General features: G+C 39.1%; 1 pseudogene; it reads left to right on the top strand.

Annotated features, from left to right (window-relative positions):
* The window catches only part of LOC101612074, a 114,192-nt pseudogene extending 100,168 nt beyond the window's left edge, over positions 1–14,024 (top strand).
* Positions 14,025–15,658: the final 1,634 nt, after the last annotated feature.

Raw genomic sequence — 15,658 nt, 5'->3', positions numbered from 1 at the left:
ATCCCAAAATACCAAAGTAACAGATGATAGACAAGCTTCCATGAACACCAGCTGTTATCTCCCCCTAACTGACAAAAATATCACCACGGAATGCCAAACTTGAGAACTCTACATATTTCAAGTAGGATGGGTACAAACAGAACCACATCGAACCATAATAATAAGCACATAGAAATGTAAAATAAAACAAAAGTCTTCAAAACACTTACATGAAAAAAAAGAAACTGCACTCATGAATATTTGAGTACTCTGAGGTTTTTGGTAGACGTGTTATGCAATGGCAGTCAACTAAATATCTCACTGTAACTCAGAATACATTTGTAAACTAGATCTGAAACATAGTCAAATAAGAAGACAATGCCCAAATAGAAGTCAACTCACTGACCATAGATAGCAGCAATGAATAATCATAAAAATATGACAAATAGAAGTACAGACACATACCATGTGGTTTACAGACATATGACAGTTAAAAAGAGCAAATTATATAATAAAGCAATAAACTTAACCCGAACCTTGCAATGACTACAGCTGTTTGTGAGGGAAAATAAAAAATAAATAAGTAAATGAGAAATAAAGCTAAAGTAGCTCTTAGTGGAGCCTTCAATCTTAGAAATAACTTTCTAAACTTGAATGGGGTGACCCTCTTAGATTAGTTAAATTGTGCATATATGTTTTACAGACTGTGTATGTTACAGTTAAAAGTGAAAACATATTTTAAAAAAAAAAAACCAAAATATAACAAAACACTAATCTACGGCCTGGCAAGAGCTCAGCTGCTAAGACCACTTCATGGGCAATCATGAGGTCCTAAGGAGGCTTTAGACACCCCTTAACCTTTATTTCCAGGACCGACATAAACACCTGGCTTTGTCTTTATGTCTGTAAGTAACTGTACAGAGGAACACAGATTGGAGAATCCCTGGACCTAGAGAAAACATGTCAAGCTCCAGGATCAATAAGAGACGGTGGTTCAAATAGGAATGAGCAGAAGAGAGATGGAGCTGGACGCTCCATGCTCTGCTCTGGGCAATGCTGGTGAGCCCAGGGTGCGGCATGGGCACATGCATGAGTAAACATCACACGCACACCACACCACGCCACCCCACAACACCAAAGACAAAAAAAGTAAAAAGAAAAAGAAAAGAGAAACCTCCCTCAGTTTCATACTACTGTTACAAGAAGCTATCACAAAACATCCTCTTCATCTTAAATGAAACATGTTACCTTACATTTCTCTAGGGTTCAATTTCCAGACTACTTTTATTGAGCAACAATCTGGCAAGCACCTCCTGTTTCTTTATTGTGTCTCAACAATCTCCTCTGCAATTATTCTCATGTGCCACTTACGTTCTTTAATTCATAGCCCCCAGCTTCTTCAAAAACCAGAAACGGTGTGTGTATTTGACCATTCTTAGATCTTTACTCCTCCCTCTGACTGACCTGGGACGATATAGTCTTGAGTGTAAATTTCAATGGACCGAAAGGTGTTGAAGGGACTGGGAAACTCAGCCGTGGGCCTGGCTGCAGGGGCGACAGCAGAGATGAGCTGGAAGAGGAAGGCCGAATTTCAAGGTGTGCGATCTCGTCTCAAGACTTAGAGCACCCCTCGGGTCCAATGCAGGGGCAGTGAGAGGAGACCTGACGGTACAGTGAATGGGCTTCTGCTCCTGCTCCCTGGCTTCCGTGTGGCACCTTGGCTCATCCTGTCTTCTTTCTGCTGCGATCTTCCATTTCCCCACAGGTACGCAACAATGTGGAAGCTGACCATGGACTGGCCTTTCTAAAATTGTGACCCAAATCGTCTGTCTGCCTTTTACCTAGCTAGTCCTCTCAAGTACATGCCACTGCCACGACGTGAAGCCTGAGATTCTTCTTTTCTGCTACCTGTTACTACTTTATAGGACTCTTGGAACCACATGGTCTCAACAGGATAATCCTTTCAAATCCCCTTATTGTAAGGCCAGCTGATGAGCAAGGCCAATTCAGTTTGCAACAATAAGGTGCTCTTCCTGTAGAGCCTAACCTATTCATAGCTGGAATGTGAATGGAGTTAGGCTGTGAAAGTGCTCGGGACTCACTTTTCAACCTGAAGCACTTGGAATCGCTTGCCTGCCGACCATGTGTGAGGAGCTGATGCTGTCCTCAGCATGTGGTGTTGTTGCAAGCCTCCCTCTCAACAGGTGAGCCTTCTGAATACCGTTTTCAGGACCAAGGAAATTCCCACATCTTTGAACCATGTATTATAGATCAGGATGGTTTCCATTCAGTGTTCGATTCTCTGCTTGGCACCTTTTAACACTGTGAAAGCTGATGCAAATTTTATCAATATAAAACAGCTTAAAAACAAAGTGAGATGGGAAAGGACTTCCTGAACAAAACCCCAGTAGCTCAGGAAATTAAACATTTACTAAACCATTGGGATCTCAGGAAGCTGAAAAGCTTTTCACGGACAAACAAACAATAAGCAGAGGAAACAGATTTCCCACAGAACAGGAGAAAATCTTTTGCCGGATACACATGGGACAGAAGCCTAGTTTCTAGAATTGACAAAGAACTCAAAAACTTGAACGATAAAAAGTCAAACAACCCACTCAAAAATGGTGCAGAGAACTGCACTGGAAGTTCTCAGAGGTAGAAATACAAAAGGCAAACACACACTTAAGAAAATCTTTAACATCCCAAATCATAGGGGAAATGCAAATTAAAACAACAATGACATTCCACCTTACCCTAGTAAGAATAGCAAACATTAAAAAATCTAATGACAACAAATGCTGGTGAGGTTATGGAGAAATAAGAACCCTTCATTCATTGTTGGTGGGAATGCAAGCTGGTACAACCACTATGGAAAGAAATATGGAGACTCTGAAAAGGTTGACTATAGGTTTACCAACAGACCCAATTATTCCCTTACTGGGCATTTATCCTAAAAGCTCCACATCTCAGCTCAGAGAGATTTGCTCAGTCATGTTTATAGCTGCTTAATTCATAATAGCTAAGAGCTGGAATCAGCAAAGATGTCATCATTAGAAAAATGGATAACTAAGATGTGGTATATCTACATGATGGAATTCTACTCAGCAGTAAGGAAAAATGACACAATGAAATTTGAAGAAAAATGTTGAAACGTGGAGCAGATTATTCTCAGTGAATTCAGCCAATCACAGAAAGATAATCATTGCATGGTCGCACTCATCTGTGGCTCCTCACCTGAATCTGCCTGTGATGCTGACATACCTAGTAAACATCTACAGGACTGTACAACAGGGATGGTGGAGTGAGAGAGGAGGGTAAGGATGGGGGGAGCAAAAAACTGGACCCAAATGGAAATGGTGCCATAAAATCCTATATCCGGAAAGACATACTAAAGAGTTGAACCTTCATCAGCTGCTAAGAGAGAATATCTGAGTCACATGCAGTGACCTGGTTGGAATCTGGAAGAGAGTTAGTCCCCAGACAATTAGCTTATTTAGTGCCAGAAGGTGTTACATGAGCAACTGGGGGGAAATGACCAACATCTGTCGAAACAACTTGTAGCCTATCTACTCAACAGCAACCAAAGTGACGTGATGCTCACACAAGTGCACACAGCCATGGTGGGTTACCAGCTGCTCTTGATTTGGCTAACGGATTTGGTCAGTGGAACACAACCCATAGCTGGAGCTGGGAAACAGGTCATAACCATATCCAAAATCAATTCTGCTCTCCAATATCAAGCTCCTACCAATAGTGGGCTCCAAGAGGGCCTATACCTATTAAATTCTCTCTAAAATAAGAATAGGTATCCATGTATTTTGCACTGACTTCAGTCTCTGTCAGAGAATTTGTTTATCTTTCTTCATAGGAATGCAAAATGTAAGTTGAGAATCAGTCCATTGCACCCCACTTGGGCACCTGCTGAAGCCGTAGTTAGTGGGGCAATGAGCAAGAGCTGCTTTCTCTGCGAACCTGGTACCAGCACAAGGGTGAAGGAGACAGACACAGAGAACGCTCAACTCCTACCAAATCAGATATCCAGAGACACAGAGGATCGCAAGATTTCCTGTCGCTGACATAGACCTAAAATGAACCCAATATGGGTCAGGGAAATTCGTGGGGGGGGGGGGCAGAAAGATTGTTGGAGACATAATTTGGGTCTTTATGCACAGAGCCCTTGCCTCTCCCCCATAACTGTAGGCCACACCCACAATGCAACACCCACAGTCTGCAGGAGGGGGGGGACAAGTGGGAGAAAGCTAATGATGATAGCATCATTCATGGCTGTATACACACTATATACATAACTGAGAAATGAGAAAAAAAAAAGATTTAAACTTTAAAACAATGGTGTGTGGGAAAGAATGTAGCAAAGTCTGCAGCCAGCCAGCATGGCTTGCTTATTAAAAAGTTAACCCTTGCCCTACAAAAAATAAATAAATAAACGAATGAATAAGTGCGAGACAATTATTTTCCCCAAATAAAACAATTTGTCCTACATAATATTTAAAAAAAATACTTTTAGGGCTGCAGAGATGGCTTAGCAATTAAGGCGTTGCCTATAAAGCCAAAGGATCCTGGTTTGATTCTCCGGTACCCATGTAAGTGAGATGTACAAGGTGGCGCAGGCATCTGGAGTTCGTTTTCAGTGACTGGAGTCCCTGGTGTGCCCATTTTCTCTCTCTCTCTCCCTCAGATAAATAAATTAATTAATTTAAAAAATCAAAAACTATTTTTATTTCAGAGAAAGAGAGAGAGAGAGAGAGAGAGAGAGAGAGAGAGGCAGGTAGTGGGACAGCAAGAGAGAGAGAATGGGTGTTCCAGGGCCTCCAGCCACTGCAAAGGAACTCCAGATGCATGTGCCCCCTTGTGCATCTGGCTTACCTAGGTCCTGGGGACTTAAACCTGGGTCCTTTGGCTTTGTAGGGAAGCACCTTAACCACTAAGCCATCTCTTCATCTCCTACATATCTTTTGAACTCATGTAAGATATGGAGTAGGCCTGGCGTGGTGGTGCACGCCTTTAATCCCAGCACTTGGGAGGCAGAGGTAGGAAGATCGCCGTGAGTTCGAGGCCACCCTGAGACACCATAGTGAATTCCAGGTCAGCCTGAGCCAGAGTGAGACCCTACCTCGAAAAACCAAAAACAAAAAAAAAAAAAAAAAAAGATATGGAGTATCCCTTTTATTACTTCAAAAATTCTCCTAGGTTTATTTTAAAGTACAAATGTTAAAACAAAATTGTGGGGTTTTAAATCAAATGCCCTCCATAAAATTATGTGTTTTGAATGCATGATTCTCAGCTTATGACCATTTGGGAGATGGAACCTTGCTAGAGATGTTCTTTTAGAGGCAGACTTTGGGGTGTTATAGCCAGACCTTGGCTCAAGCTTCAGCTGCTATGTTATCTGGGCTGTCAGAGAGGTGTTACAGACCCTTGCTCATGCCACGCTTTCCTCTGCCACCAGGAAGCGCCCCTTCAAGAATGGAATCCAAAAGAAAACCTTTCTCTCATCTACTGCTTTTGGTCAGATATTTTGTGCCAGCAACACGAAGGTAACAACACATACATTACCCTTTCTTGGAGGACTAATTTTCTAGTAGAGTTAATAGAAGTTATTTGTTATTAGTTTGGAACTACCATACTATAAAAATATTTTTTACTTTAATTTTATAAGACTGATATCAGTGCTGCCTACTGCACTAAGGAGACAGGTTTTACTTTAAATATATATATATATATATATATATATATATATATATGTATATGTATATGTATATACATATATATATACATATATATATGTATATGTATATGTATATGTATATATTATACTTATTCAATCTTGAGACGGTGGAGGGGGAGACAATGGGCACACTAGGGCTTGTAGCCACTGCAAACAAACTCCAGACATATGTGCCACCTTGTACATCTGCCTTATGTGGATACTGGGGAATCAAACCGTAGTCCTCAGGCTTTGCAGGCAAGTACCTTAGCTGCTAAGCCACCTCGTCAGGCATAATATTTTAAAGAATAACTTTATATTTTCCCTTTGTTCATAATTTAGTTGAGAATATACATGAAAAGTCCATCATTCATATTAAAATTGTTTTCAGGAGCAAGAGAAGGTTATAATTCTGGGATAGTAACCTTGATGTTCCCACCTAGCGATCCTTGTTGAAGTTAGTTATTTCATAAATTTGAAATTCATGCAATATTTAAAATTTATTCCTTACTTGATAATTTTTACCAATTTATGAAAATATACTCTCTAAATAGTTTATTTTATATACTGTGCTTTATTTTGCTTCCATGGACATATTTACCTCTCAGAAAATACTTCTTTACAATCATTTCATTTTCTCTATTATTCTACTTACCTGTCATCCTATGAATGTTAGCCCTTTAAAAAAATATAGAAATAATTCTTTTCCTTTTCTTAATTATGCTAAAAGCAATACATTTCTGTAGCTCATCCTAGTAAAACTGCAAATGACCTCAAGCAGGTCATTTCAGATACATATTTCAAATTTCCAATGTTGATGCAAATTTTATCCTAATTATCCAAAAGTTTTAAAAAGGATAACCCTAGGAATGTGACCTTACTCAATAAACATCCTCCCATATTAATAGACTGTGAAAATGCTCTTTCTTCTTTCCCCAATGTGAAGGAAAAAAAAAAAGCTACACTTTTTTTGCACTTTAATGCTATTAAAATCAGACCCAGTGGGGAGCCTCAGTAGAGGTTTATGAAATGTTTCTGACCTGTTGACTAAGGTCAAGGACATGATAAACTCCATGTTTCCCCTCATGAATCTGTTTTTGGCATTATTCAGAGAATTTGGTTACCTCCAATTTACTTTTCTATCTCAAAAACGCACTCAAAAATATAAGATATTTTACAAAATAATATGCACATAACTAGGGTATAGGGACTTATAGTTCAAAATCAAATGCATTTGAGAGAAATTATGGTGATCTTTATACTCAGACAAATTAATTATTGATATACTTTACTATGGCAATGTGTTTTGCACAGCAAATTATGCAAAAGTACCTCTGTGATATACATTTTGTATTACGAAGAATTATAAGGGAAACATCACTGAAACTCACAGGCATGAATTAAATACTTTTCCCAAAGGAATATTTAATTATAATATGAAATGTGTCCAGAATATATTTGAACAAGTTATAGATGATAGTTTTATAGAATTATTTTTATTTCAAAAGTATGAAAGTACAATTAGCATCTAGGTTGGAGACTCAACAATTACTCAGCATTATACTTTTTTTAACAAAAAGCCTAGAGGTTGACATTGTTTATTACAGTGAATAAGTCATCTCCTTTACTGTTGTGTGACTGTAAACACACTACAAAAGCAAAATTAATGTCAATGACTTATCAGAATTTACCAGATTGATTAAAATTTTGACTTACATTATTTACCACTAACATATATTTTCAATATTGCTTACCAAATCAATTCTCTCATGCACTGAATTTGGGAAACATATTTATTTAAAAAGCATGAAGAAAAAAAAAACATTTTTATTGTTAGGGAAATTATCCTTCACAATGTCATCATGTAACAACCAATCATTTGATTTTATACCTTTGAACCTAAATTTAATAAATGAGTATAAAATTTTGTGAGTTTTCTTAAGAGTAGAAATTTAAAAACCCTCTATGGATGTATAAGTTGGAAATTTCCTGTTCCAAGAAATTTATGATTTTATTACAGCTGCATATTGACTGTTTATACCAACCCACAGGGAAAAAGTTACAGTTTATTTATTCAAGCAAATGAATTTGTGCAGGAAAAGTAATTAGCAAGCAACAACAACAAAAATGGAAAACCACCATAAAAGCAGTTTTGGATTTATATCGGTTTTCAGATTGCTAGAAAAATAACAATTCAACTTAAAAAGAAAATAAAAGTAAAAATAAATTAGTATATATGATGCATAAGTAGGCATGAAGCCTTAACTTCATAAACACATACAATTTTGAGTAAGTATGAGTAAATATTTTATTGCCTCAAAATTTTCAAATAATTTAAAATTATTCTTTTAAAATATTTTATTGGGCTGAAGAGATGGTTCAGTGGTTAAGCGCTTGCCTGTCAAGCCTTAGGACCCCGGTTCGAGGCTCGATTCCTCAGGACCCACGTTAGCCAGATGCACAAGGGGCACACACCTCTGGAGTTTCTTTGCAGTGGCTGGAGGCCCTGGCATGCCCATTCTCTATCTATCTATCTGCCTTTTTCTCTCTCTGTCTGTCTCTCTCAAATAAATAAATTTTAAAAACTATATTTTATTTATTTATCAGTAAGCAGAAAGTGACTGAGAGAAAGAAATGCACACGCACACAGGAGGGGTTATCTAGGACCTGTAGCCACTGCAAATCAACTCCAAATGTATGCGCCACTTTGTGCATCTGCTAATAAACAGCAATGGTCATGTTTGGTTAGTCAACATTTAAAATGTCAGCTATAAATTTTTGGTTATTGTTATAAATGAAACACTCTCAACTAATATTGCACAAACTACAAAGCTACTACCACTTGGATCTTAGTATCTAAAAACACACACCAAAACTAACACATCTATATTACTGTCATCCATAAGATAACAATGTGACTGTACTTTGAATAGCAGCATTTTGTGACCAGAATAATGTGTTTGAATCTTCTTAGAACTGTCACATATTATTATACAGACAACTGGTAAGCATTCCTGGACTATCAACACACAAGTGAGTTATTCATCTAAGCATGATTCTTAATATCCTATGTAATGAGGAAATCACCTGTTAAATTTAAAAGCCTTTAAAGATGGTTGTGACTCCAGAATTATAGACAAGACCATTTTAAAGGACAGCTTATTCCATGTCCTAAAGCTAATTTATGTATTCCTATTTTCATGAAATTCTGTGTAAACAAATCAATACTCTTATGAAAGCCTACAAGAAAATAGTTAAAGTTCCTGGCTAGAAAACTAATATTTCCCATGCTGATTTTTCCCCTTAAGCATAATGTGTGTCATACCCTTAAACAGAAACTCAAATTATGCTCAGTTTTTTGTTTTTTTGTTTTTTTTTTTCTGGCAGTTCTTAGATTTACCACACACTTCACATCTTTAAGTCTTCTCTTTTTATATGTCTGTTCATAGAAGAACAGGTTTTTTTTTAATTATTATTTTATCCCATAACCTATCACAAGAATTGGTACAGATTTCACACTTTTATGGTAGAATTTTCCTACTCAGTGACTTGAGGCTGTCTAATTAAATCCAATAGTGCATTGTCAATGCACAGTCTTTTGATAAGAGTAAACGAGTAAAATAAGATCTTCAGCTCAATATGAGCACAGGTGTGGAGCTGGTGTGAGGACAGAATCAGGCAAGCCCATCCATATCAAATTCATTCAAGTGGCATAAACAAAGCTTGAGCAATAATCTGGTAATGATCCTGATCATATATGGGCAAATATGTAGGCCTTGATTTCTGAGAGATGACTCTTGTAAGATATACAGAACACCTTCATTTACAGATATCGCCCTGCCTATTTTCCATCAATCAAAAGATTGCTTGGCTGAAATCCCTCTACATACTTATAGAATGAATCACAGCACAGTACATTATGGACACTATAGAATAATTTCCATGCGTATGTCTCAAGTAATTCAAGATTATCCAATTATCACTATGTTTATGATGTTGTTCTCTGCTTGCTGTCTCATAATTTAGAAGGGAGAACGATTTACTCATGTGAAAAGGACATTCTGAGGAGATAGTTCATTGTTTCAGCTCATGCCACACTTGTGTGGATGAATGATTTCCTGGCATAGGTGAGGCTCTGCAATTTCCTGAATGAAAAGAAATTGAGGATTTTTGCTTCTCTACGTTGAGTGCCTCCTCCTTTCTCAGTAGAGTCTGTCTTCAACATTTGTCTTCCTCCTCCCCCTGCTATGCTATTCATGTTGTCTTTTCCTATCCTTCGACCTTCATCTCTCTTGGTGAATTTATTTTAAAATTACCCTTTTTGGCTTGTTCTTCATACACGTGTGGTTGTCTGAGCTGGAACGGGATGCTTAATGGAGCTTGGACTTTCAGCTGGACACATATGAATTTATACTCTGTTAGATGTTAGAATTGGGGCTGTAGCTTTCTAAAAATATACTTTTTTTATTTATTTGAGAGAGAGAGAGGGATACATAAAGAGAGAGAATGGGCACATGCCAGCTTCTCTAGCCACTGAAAACAAACTCCGATTTCATGAGACACCTTGTGCATCTGGCTTCTGAGTGTACTGGGGAATCAGGCCTGGGTTCTTTGGCTTCACCGGCAAGGGCCTTAAATGCTGTGCCATCTCTCCAGCCCATGCAACTTCTTTATTATAAATTAATGTTTCCTTTGTGACATTTAAGCTGTTGTTAATTTTAGATAATTTCATTAATATATGTCAAACATGTATATCTCTAAGCAAGAAAGAAATAAAATATATAAATACTAAACATAATTATTTAACCCATAATAATTATACACATTAGTGGATCTCTATATTTCCAATAGCTTCCTCTATATTCCCTAATATTTTATCTTCATTTTAGATTAATATTTTAAGTCAGATTTCTTTTTTCTCTGAAATAATATATAACATGGATAAGTTACATGCAACATTCAGTTGTAGTTCAAATATGTTATAAATTAAATGATCTAAGTGTGTTAAAATAATGTTTTCTTAAGGAATGAGAAGCAAGCTAACTGGTGAAAGGCACTTGCTTACAAAGCCTGCTGGCCCAGGTTCAGTCCCCAGTACCCACATGAAGCCAGAAAACACATGTATCTGTATTTCATTTGCAACAGCAAGAGGCCCTGGTACACCAGTTCATTTTCTCCCTTTCTTTCTCTCTGTTCTTCTCTTTCTATCCCTTTCTCTCTCCTTTTTCTCTGTGTGCTTATAAGTACATAAGTATATATACATAGATATTTTTAAAACAAAATGTTTCCTTACTGCACACAGAAAAAAAAAAACTTGAAATATAATTCCTAATGAAACATAAATTTCTGTATGTTAAGTACAACTATTAGTCTAAAGTTTTTGGCATAGAATTTGTTTTCCTTTAATTATACTTTTGGATGATATATAAATAATATTAGTAATTGCATAAACATCTATGATTTAACTGTATGAAGACAATATATTACTCGTTAATTTTCCCAAACAGGATCCATAGCATGGATATAATACTAATCTTCAATAAGAATGCTTAAATTATATATTATTTCAGAAGCACTAATCATCTTGTAATGTGACAAGTGTCTTAACATATATTTGTGTGTGGATTGACTTGCATGTTGGCTAAGTTAATTTCAAAATGAAATGATCACATAAACCATAATTTGATAAATTTCTGTTCATGTGATAATTCTATGACATATATTGTATATGCAAGCTTGACATGACAGTGACAGAAGGCATTTGCTTTCATTTTTGATTAAATTTTGAATAGTGATATAACATGCTCTGACTTATTTCTATTTAGAGTAAGCATTATAACATCAGTTAGATATTTTTCATAGTGTAAATGGAGTAGTAATAGTATAAACAAACACGTAATCAATAAGTGAATTGCAAAAAGTAATTTATTGGCAAGTTATTGATGTTTATGAATGCTTTCCGGTATTAGCTATAATATATATATATATATTTTTTTTTTCTTTTCTTTTTTTTTTTTTTAATGTAGGGTCTTGCTCTAGCCCAGGCTGAACTAGAATTCACTATGTAGTCTCAGGCTGGCCTTGAACTCACAGTGATCCTACTACCCCTGCCTCCTGAGCTCTGGAATTAAAGGTGTATGCCACCATACCCTGGAGAGAGAGAGAGAGAGAGATAGAAATAAAGAGAGAGAAAATGAACACATAAGCAAATTCCAGTTGCACATGCCACCTTGTACATCTGGATTAATGTGGATACTGGGAAATCAAATCTGGTTCCTTTGGCTTCGTAGGCAATTGCCTTAACTGCTGAGTCATCTCTCCAATCCAGCTATTTAATTTTTAATATTCATTTTCACTGGAATATCAGCTTTATAGTTTATAATTTTGGAACAAAATAAGTATATTTATATCCTCCACTTAAATATATTAAAACTAGAGTTTTTAATTAACTGCTTTTCATATATTTAAAAATTTACGAATATTTATCACAAGGGAAAGTCATTGAAAAACTAGAAAAAAAAATGAAATCCCACCATTATGTTTTCTTAAGTCTCGAATTCTAATCATTTTCATTTACTATGTAATTTTGCCACAACTACCTCTAACTAGCATTGCTGATCTAATGAAGCTGACATTCTTTTTTTTTTAATATTGTAAAATATATTTTATTTATTGAGAAAGAGAGAGAATGAGCATGGCAAGACAACCAGCACCTACAAAGGACTCCATATGATTGTGGCCACCACATGTATCTGGCTTTCCTAGGGTCTGAGGAAGAATCACCCTGGGTCCTTAGGCTTCAAAAGCAAGGGCCTTAACCAGTAAGCCATCTCTCCAGCCCTGAAGCTGATATCTCTGTCATCACTTTTTACACGTTCCTGTTAGACTTTGTTAACACGGTATTTAGAGATATATAGTTACTGTAGAGGTAGAATTATATATTTCAAAGAATGAGTAAGCCATATGGATGCAGTGTAGAGAACATTCAAAAAACCAAAACTCTCCACATAGCCTCTCTCCATGTCTCATTTCACGTGTAATTCTGCTTCCATTTTCTTATCTTCTATTGCTTTCTTGACCTGGAAGGGATTGTGAGATTAACATACATTGCGATGGTCTCTCCTTCTCTCTTGCGCTTCTTTTCTCCTCAGGGTTCTCTCACCATCAGGAAGTTTGCCCAAGCACATGGAGCCAAAAGGTCATGGACTGCACTCACTGAGATCATAAAAATAACAACAGCAATTATAAGTAAATAAATAAAAAGAGCCCGTGGGGAGGGACGTTGGCAAGGGCGGGGGCGGGCCTGGCGGGTGGTTAGCGGCTGCGGGCCATGGTGGAGATGGTGGAGAACCAAGCTGCCCGCGGGGAATCAGCGAGCGGGAGGCGCAGGGTGACGGTGCTCAGGAGCGGCTCACAGCCTCCCTGCCGGCTGCTGCTCGTGGGCACAAAAGGACTTGGGGCCCGAAATTGCCAAGCGTGTCCTCCTGGCCGGAGTGAAAGGACTGACCATGCTGGATCTCAACCTCGTGGGGCGCGTGAAGATGGACACTGAGGATGTAGAGAAGACACATGAGTCATTCTTCACTCAGTTGGACTCATGTGCCTGACTTGCTGCTCTAGAGATGTCACAGTGAAAGTCTACCGGATCTGTCACACATATACAAAATGAATAATAATAAAAAAATAAAAATTTTTAAAAAGCCCCAAAGTTTTTCAAGGGCGATCTCTTTGTATACCATGGGTACCCCTTTGCAGATCTTGGAAAGCACGGATTTGTAAAAGAGGAAACCAAATTTGCCAAGGTCAGCCAAGGACTGGGTGGACCTGATGCAAAGAGAGCAAAGTTTGCTTCATCTGAAAACAGCCATGCTCAAAAAGAAAGCGGTTTTCTGTCCTGTGAAAGAGGCGCTGGAAGTGGACTGGAGAAGCGCGGAAGCCAAGGCCACCCTGAAGCGCAGGGTCCCGGACTAGTTTCTCCTGCCAGGGCTCCGAAAGTTGTGCAGCGATGAAGGTCGGGATCCTGCCCGGGACACCCCAATCGAAGACCCCGAGGGTGCTTGCGGAATCGGAATGATGCGCTTGAGCCTGTGGGCCTTAGACACGACCTTCTGCTTCCCTGGGATGCCCCGGTGCGTGCGGTCCTTGGAGGAACATTGGTACAGCGATTGTGAATGCCCTGTCTCAGCGGGACCCTCATCCCAACAACTTCTTCTCTGATGTCACGAAGGGCAGTGGGATCGGGGAGTGCCTGGGCCCCAAGAGAGGCCAAGGCAGGGCCACAGCACAGCCCTGTCTCCCTGTCCCCTCCCTGCCTGCATGATGACATTCCCAGACTCCCCACAAACAAGGAGGCCCTGCGGGTGTCTTGTGTCGCACAGGTGCTGTCCAGGACTCAGCCGCCCAGGCCGGTGGACTCCCCAGACTGGGATCGCCTCAAAGTGGCCCTCTGGCTTTGCTCCCCTGTGCTAGCTACCACGTGGTCCCGAGCCTTCTGGCAGACCCCAAGCTTGGGGCTTGGGGGCTTCTTGCCGTCTTCTGGGACTCATTCCCCACCTGAGGTGGTCCTCAGGGAAAGTGAAGCTCAACCCCGTTGGAACTACCGTGGAGGCTGAGCGTGGTGGTGCCCGCCTTTAACCCCAGCGCTGGGGAGGCAGAAGTGGGAGGATCCTCGGTTGGTGTTGCAGGTCAGCCTGGGCTTCAGCGAGACCCTACCTCAAAAAAAGAAAGAGAGAAAGAAAGGGAGAAAGAGGGACAGAGGGAGTGAGGGAGAGAGGTAGGGAGGGAGGGAGGGGAAAGAAAGAAAGAAAGAGAGAGAGAGAAAGAAAGAGAAATAAATAAGAAAGAGAGAAAAAGAGAAAGGAAGGAAGGAAGGAAGGAAGGAAGGAAGGAAGGAAGGAAGGAAGGAAGGAAGGAAGGAAGGAAGGAAGGAAGGAAGGAAGGAAGGAAAGAAGAAAGCAAAGAACTACAGTGGAAGTCCACTTTAGCATTCCCATGGGACCCCTTAGAGGTCTTCCCTTCAGGGCAGAGATGTCCTTCCTCTAGGGCTGCAGGGAGTGAGAATGGCAAGGACTACCAGCTGTGTAGCTCGGGTTTTATTGCCTCTTCAGCAGGTTTGGATGTTGGGAGAGAGAAAATATCAAGTTGTCTAAATGTTAATGGAATTACTTGTTCTGAAAACGCCTGTTCAGAGCCAGGTATGGTGGCACATGCCTCTCTGCAGTCTCAGTACTAGGGAGTCAGAGGCAGGAGGGTCACTGCAATTTTGAGGCCACCCAGGGCAATGTAGTGAGACACTTTCTCAAGGAAAATTAAAAACTCAAAGGCCATGGGCTGGAGAGATGGCTTAGCAGTTAAGCACATACCTGTGAAGCCTAAGGACCCTGGTTCGAGGCTCGATGTCCCAGGACTCACGTTAGCCTGATGCACAAGGGGGTGTGAGTGTGGAGTTCATTTGCAGTAGCTGGAGGTCCTGGCATGCCCATTCTGTCTCTCTGTTCCTCTGTCTCTCTTTCTCTCTGCCTCTTCCTCTCTCTGTCCCTCACTATCAAATAATAATAATAATAATAATAAAAAAAAAACTCAAAGGACACTTTCTAAGCCACAGGGAGGAGGCCAGCTGCCCTTCACAGATTTCTATCACTGGAGACTTAGGTTTGAGGTCTGGTTCATCCTTCAGTTACCCCAAGTTCTTGTTATTGTGCTTTACATATTTTCTAGATTTTCCGTGGCTCTTTATTACAGACTGACAATAAAGTTATTTGCCTATAAAAAGAAACTTTTATCATTTAAATTGTTCTTGCCAAGTATTTTGTTACAGTTACACAAAGTTTCTAATAGATGAATAGAATAAACACTTCTATGGCCCAGAGGACTTCAAAGTTCTTTCTTTTTTTCTTTCATTTCCCAAATATTTTGTTTGGAGATGTTTAATGTTATTTTTTCCCCTTACTAAAT

This window comes from Jaculus jaculus, chromosome 19 (genome assembly GCF_020740685.1).
Source record: "Jaculus jaculus isolate mJacJac1 chromosome 19, mJacJac1.mat.Y.cur, whole genome shotgun sequence".
In the NCBI taxonomy this organism is placed as follows: domain Eukaryota; kingdom Metazoa; phylum Chordata; class Mammalia; order Rodentia; family Dipodidae; genus Jaculus; species Jaculus jaculus.
This window is presented reverse-complemented; position numbering and strand designations above follow the sequence as displayed.